General features: G+C 36.8%; 1 long non-coding RNA gene across 1 annotated transcript; it reads right to left on the minus strand.

Moving 5' to 3' along the window:
• Positions 1-4,091: 4,091 nt before the first annotated feature.
• Positions 4,092-6,028, minus strand: LOC122035373. Its single transcript, XR_006126963.1, has 4 exons — positions 5,787-6,028; positions 5,623-5,729; positions 5,213-5,281; positions 4,092-4,176 (listed from the first exon to the last, which is right to left on the minus strand). It is a non-coding gene; the product is annotated as an uncharacterized LOC122035373 (long non-coding RNA).
• Positions 6,029-6,426: the final 398 nt, after the last annotated feature.

Below are 6,426 nucleotides of genomic sequence, written 5' to 3' on the forward strand. Positions count from 1 at the left end.
TGACTCACATGGAATCAAATCAATCAATGGAAGTCTATATTGTTTAGTAATAATTGATGATTATTCGAGATTTAATTGGGTAAAATTTTTAAGAAATGAGAATGAAACATTTGAAATCTTTAGTAATTTTTGTAAACAAACATAAAATGAAAAAGATTTAAAATTCTAAAGAATTAGGAGTGATAATGGTGGAGAATTTAAAAATCATAAATTTTGTCTAGAAAATGGGTACCACATGAATTATTATGTCTTAAAACACTTCAATAAAATAGAATAGTGGAAAGAAAAAAATAAAACCCTTTAAGAAGCTAATAGGACAATGCTTAATGAATATCAACTACTCAAGTATGTTTGGGCTGAAGCTGTTAGCACAACATGCTATGTCCAAAATAGAATAATAATAAATAAATAAGATAATAAAACATCTTATGAAATTTATTATAATAAAATGCCTAATATTAAATATTTCAAAGTATTTGGATATTCATTATACATATTAAATACAAGAGAACACCTAAGAAAATTTACCTCAAAAATTAAAAATAAAATTTTTGTAGGATATTCACTTAATAGTAGAGCTTATTAAGTTTATAATAAAAGTATATTGAGGATTCAAGAAACAACTAATGTAAAATTTGATGAAAAATCTAACCCTACATAACCTAACCATAATCTGACTCAATATCAACCAATAGACCTTATTAGGTCTAGCACTGATCTAGGGGGAGATAGTAATACCCTAAACCAAATAGAAGAATAAGAAGATGAACAAGAATAATCACAAGAAAATCAATAAGAATAAACTGATTTAAGAACAACAAGAGTGTTGGGGTTGCAAGATTGTAAACATAGTCCCACATTGAAAACATATGAGAAAGATCATGGGTTTATAAGATAAAATATATCTTTATTGGTATGAGGTCTTTTGGGAAGAGCCCAAGAGCAATGCTATGAGAGTCTACGCCCAAAGTGGACAATATCATACCATTATGGAGATATCTAAATTATTTTCGATCCAACAATTGGTATCAGAGCCCGGACTGCCAAAAGGTTTAACCGCCAATTGTGCACAAGAGCTATGGTCTGTTTGAGCCACGTGGATACAATATTGACCTTGAACAAAGAAAGTATGGGCTCCTATGTTCGAATCAAGAGGACCAGACATCAGGCAGGAAGCCCTAGTTGCGGCTAGGCAAAGAAGTCCTTGTAGGTCGAGTGGACCGAGGGGCAGAAAGACCTGGTGGGTCGAGCATCAGACATGGGAAGTCTGTGGTCCTTTGTTTGAGGGAGGGATTGTTGAAGTTGCAAGGTTGCAAACATAGTCTCACATTGAAAATATGGGAAAGATCATCAGTTTATAAGAGAAAAGATATCTCTATTAGTATGAGGTCTTTTGGGGAGAGCCCAAGACCAAAGTCATGAGGGTCTAGGCCCAAAGTGGACAATATCATATCATTGTGGAGATATCTAAATTCTTTTCGATCCAACAAAGAGTTAGTTCAAACCATTCAGTTGACCAAATACTAGGTGACCTAGACCTAAAGGTTTAAACTAGATTAGCCTTTTAAAACCTAGGTTAAATTGCATTAATTTCTAAAATTGAATCCAAAATAGTAGAAAAATCTCTACTTGACCCAAATTAGATTATAGTCATGCAAAAAGAATTGGCTCAATTTGAAAGAAATGATGTCTGGGACTTAGTACCTTTGCCTAAAGATAAAATATTTATAGAAATAAAATGGATATTTAGAAATAAACTAAATAAAAAAAGGAAAAATTATTAGAAATAAAGATAGATTAGTAGCTAAATGGTTCAATCTATGTAGGTCAACCTCATAGATTTAAAAGTATATATCATCCTGACCATGTGTTTAAATTAAAGAAAGCTTTATATGGTCTGAAACAAGCACATAGGACTTGGTATGAAAGATTATCTACCTATCTAATTTCCAAAGGATTCAATTAAGGTCAAGTTGACTCAACCCTTTTTGTAAAAAATATTAAGTTAGATATTTTTATAGCCCAAGTATATGTAAACAATATAATTTTTTATTCAACAAGCTCAGAATTTTTACAAGAATTTATAACCTTAATGAAACGAGAATTTGAAATGAGCCTAGTAAGTAAATTAATATTTTTCTTAGGCTTACAAATTAAACAAACTAATGAAAAAAATTAGGTATATCAATAAACATATATTAAATGATTACTTAAAATGTTTGGAATGAAAAACACTAAGGAAATAAAAACACCAATGACAACTAATGTGATATTAGATAATGATCCAAATGGAAAATCTGTTTACCTTAAATATTATCGGAGTGTCATAGGTAGTCTATTATATCTAACTATAAGTCGACTTGATATTTTATTTGCAGTTAGTATGTGTGTAAGATACCAAATTTGTACTAAGGAGTCTCACCTAACTAATGTTAAAAGAATTTTTAGACATCTAAAGGCATAATTAATGTGGGCATATGGTACCCTAGGACAACGAACTTTAATCTCATAGGATTTTCTAATTCATTATGTCGATTGTAAATTGGACTAAAAAGGTACAAGTGGTAGATGTCAACTCTTTAGACCATCACTTGTTAGTGTAGGATCGAAAAGAATTTTAGATATCTCCACAATGGTATGATATTGTCCACTTTGGATCTAAGCCCTCATGGTTTTGCTCTTGGGCTCCACCCAAAAGGCCTCATGTCAATGAAAATATCTTTTCTCTTATAAACCCATGACCTTTCCCATGCATTTCAACGTGGGACTACGTTTACAACCTTGCAACCCCAACAATCCCCCCCCCTCAAAAAAAGGACCACAGGATTCCCACTTCTGATCCTCGACCCATCAATTCTTCCTGCCCCTCGGTCCACCCGGCCTACTTGAACTTCCTGCTTGGTGTCTAGTCCTCTTGATCTGAATATAGGAGCCCCCACTTTCTTTATTCGAGGTCAATATTGTACCCACATGGATCGATCAGACCATAGCCCTTGTGCATAGTCGATGGTTAAACCTTCTGGCAGTCCAGGCTCTAATACTAATTATAGGATCAAAAAAAATTTTAAATATCTCCATAATGGTATGATATTACCCACTTTGGGCCTAAGCCCTCATGATTTTGCTCTTGGGCTCTACCCAAAAGGCCTCATGCCAATGGAGATATCTTTTCTCTTATAAACTCATGATCTTTCCCATGTATTTTTAATGTGAGACTATGTTTGCAACCTTGCAACCCCAATAGTTAGCTAGTTTAGTAGAAAACAACACTGGTTTACTTTATCTACTACTAAAGCAAAATATATAGCAATGAGTGAATATATAGCACAGTTATTATAGATAATGCATACCTTAAAAGAATTCAACTTGGAAAATTAAAATGTATAAAAATTTTATTGGTAACATTAATTCAATTAAGTTAACCAAAAATCTAGTGCATAATTTAAGAAAAAACATATTGAAATCAAACACCATTTTGCAAGGGACCATGTAGCCAGAGGAGATATTGAACATAACTACGTTGAGTCCAAATCAAATTTGGCTGACATCTTTACTAAACCACTTCCAGAATTCAAATTTAGTAATCTATGAAGACAATTAGGAATATGCACTATAGACTAGGATCTATTTTTTCTTTTGTTTTTCAAAACCTATGTTTTTCTTAAAACTTATGTTTCACAAAACTTTTTTTAAAGTTATATTTTCAAACTTAAACTTTTATGGACTTAGCTTATGTCACGCCCCAAGTAGTCCCTATCAAAAGAAATTTCGACAGCATTTCCCCTGTACGGATGACAATATGAAGCTATACTACATGCCCTCAGGGCCACATATACCTCGGCCAATATGACCAGAACAATAACAACAACAAAAAAAACCTAAACAAACCACGCAGTTTATATCAAAACAGCCTCCGACTATCATCACAATACAAAAGAAAGCAAAAAACAACATCTAACTTACCTCAACTGTCGACCGGCAGGCGTATAGCAAAACACACCAAAAAAAAAATCTACTAAGCAAGCAAAAATCCAACCATCATAATGTCTTAAGGAAAACCATACAATCCAAAGTGCAAAACCAATATAAGTCTGAAATAAACAGAAAACCACAAGACTAATAAGTAAACTCTCGTGACCAGGGGACTAGCAACTGAAACCTCCTGACGGCCTCAACCTGAAATAAGAAAATATCAACTAGGTGACTCCAACACTCAGCGGATACCAAGTTGACATGCATAATATGAAATAACCAATAGTAATAAATATGTGTACAGTCTCCTGGAGTAGTGGAAAATGTAAAACTGTAAGAAAAGGAGAAGTTGTACTCACCAGGACCTCCTATCAGAATAATAAGGTCGTCGGACCAAAAGTAACAAGTCCCTGTATGCATGTCAAACATATGCATCCATCCAATATGCAGCAAATAAAGTGTAGCAAACACAAGCAATAATGCAATCATGCATATGATACCAATGACATGTCCTGGTCAACCCCTGACGTCAGTCAGTCATCTCACAAACGACGGTGAGACCGAGTGGGTAGGGTTATGACAACTGTGCACTTTGTCATCACTGCTCTTGATGAGTGACCGAGTGGACAGGATACTGTCGGAGTACATCTATCCTCCTACCCCAAATCATAAGTGGGGGAGCTCAATGCTCTCATCTCCCTGAGACAATCTAGAGGAGGGATCCCTGATGTACTACCACATTGCATCACGCTACCCATGAGTGGATCAGCGGAGCACTGACAGAGCAAACTGCCACACACCCTGCCTGATATACCACTAACCCATGAGTGGTTGTGTGTACAGATCCATGTAACTGGCATTGAGCTCAACAATAATTGGGCTACCAATCGCACAGCATGCAATCATGCAAGATGGTGCATGACACTAAGCATGCAAATCCTGATCATATCTACCTCCATAAAACATGTACCAAAAATAAATGGATCAAATAAGCAGATCTAGGTACACGGGTCAGATATGACAAATGTCTAGTTCGGTGTATCACAAGGCATGGTATGTCACTACCTCTATGAGTATAAATAATCATGGCAATAATAAATCATAAATGCAGAACAGATGAAAGCATGCAACAGGTATCATGTAGTGACATACAAAAGTAATGATAAACATAATTATTACTAAAGCCTATAACCTACTACGCAAATCAACATTACATATCAAAAGAGATAAGTCATTGTACCCTCCACAAAAAGTGGAGATCGTCTCCAAAATAGACCTCACGTCGAGATGCTCGCCTCAAATCAAAGCCCTGTAACAACATATATATAATTAAGCCCTGCTTGCAGATATCCAATAGCTTAATCAAAATTTCTATTAACCAGGAAACCCTAATTTTATTCGTTGATCTCGGTTAATTAAATAAACCAGATCTAACCCGAAGCTTAGATTAGATCTAACATTTTAACCCAAATTAACCATAACTCAACGGTCAACTAGGGTTAGTTTCCCTAACCCTAATTATTCCATTAGATTTAAATCTATACTTAATCAACCTAAACTTAAGTAAATTCTAGTACAATTCATTCCTAACCTTTCCCAATTCAAATCTGTGTACGCTACAACAAGAGAAATAATTTCTCTACATCTTACCTCAATTCACCAAACCACTCTTGTTGATCCACAGTAGGTAGTTGCTGTCAAAAATTGCTTGCCGAAGAATATTGCTGCCAAGGATCTATTGTCGACACTGCAAAGAACTATTACTCTTTATGTCAGCATCCCCAATCAAATCCAAATACCCAAATATGTCTTACCTTCAACGATGCCAAGTTCTTCCTCTCTGCCGGAGATTTAACAGAGGGTGAGACTAGGGCTTGGATTCCTTGCTCCTGTCCGAAACCAACCCGAGCAAAGGTGGCACCTCAGAGCAGAGGGAGATGGCGATGAGCAGAATCAGATTAAGAAGAAAAGGGGCGGTGATGAATCAGGCTAGGGCTCGGGGTGGTTGTTGTGCTGCCAAATCGCATCAGAGGGGGGGGGGGGGGGGGGTCTGTGCACACGGTGGTGAGGAAAGAACGACGCTAGCAACCCAAAAATTGAAGGCACCGTGATCGGATGTGACGTCATCGGCTGCGTCTAGGGCAGAGATGCGAGGAGGAAAGGAAGAAGAGGGTTGGCCTATCCACGACCAAGAGGGACAAGTAGAGGTTGGTTCGAAGCTCCAGTTGTTCACGTTGATGATAGGAAGCTCGTCAGCGTCTATCAGACGGAAGTGCAGGAGGAGTCGGGAGAGAAGGGAAAGTGTTCAGCACAAATGAAGAGAAGGCTCAGGCTTCCTTGGCCGAGGGGCTTTGTATGCGGGGGAGAGGAGGCATCGCCGTCGGGTTGGCGGCACGTCGGCTGGGGAAGCTGATTCGGTTGGAGAGATGGCACCGTGAAGAGGAAAAGAGGAGA

The sequence above is a fragment of the Zingiber officinale genome, chromosome 11B (genome assembly GCF_018446385.1).
Source record: "Zingiber officinale cultivar Zhangliang chromosome 11B, Zo_v1.1, whole genome shotgun sequence".
Lineage (NCBI taxonomy): Eukaryota > Viridiplantae > Streptophyta > Magnoliopsida > Zingiberales > Zingiberaceae > Zingiber > Zingiber officinale.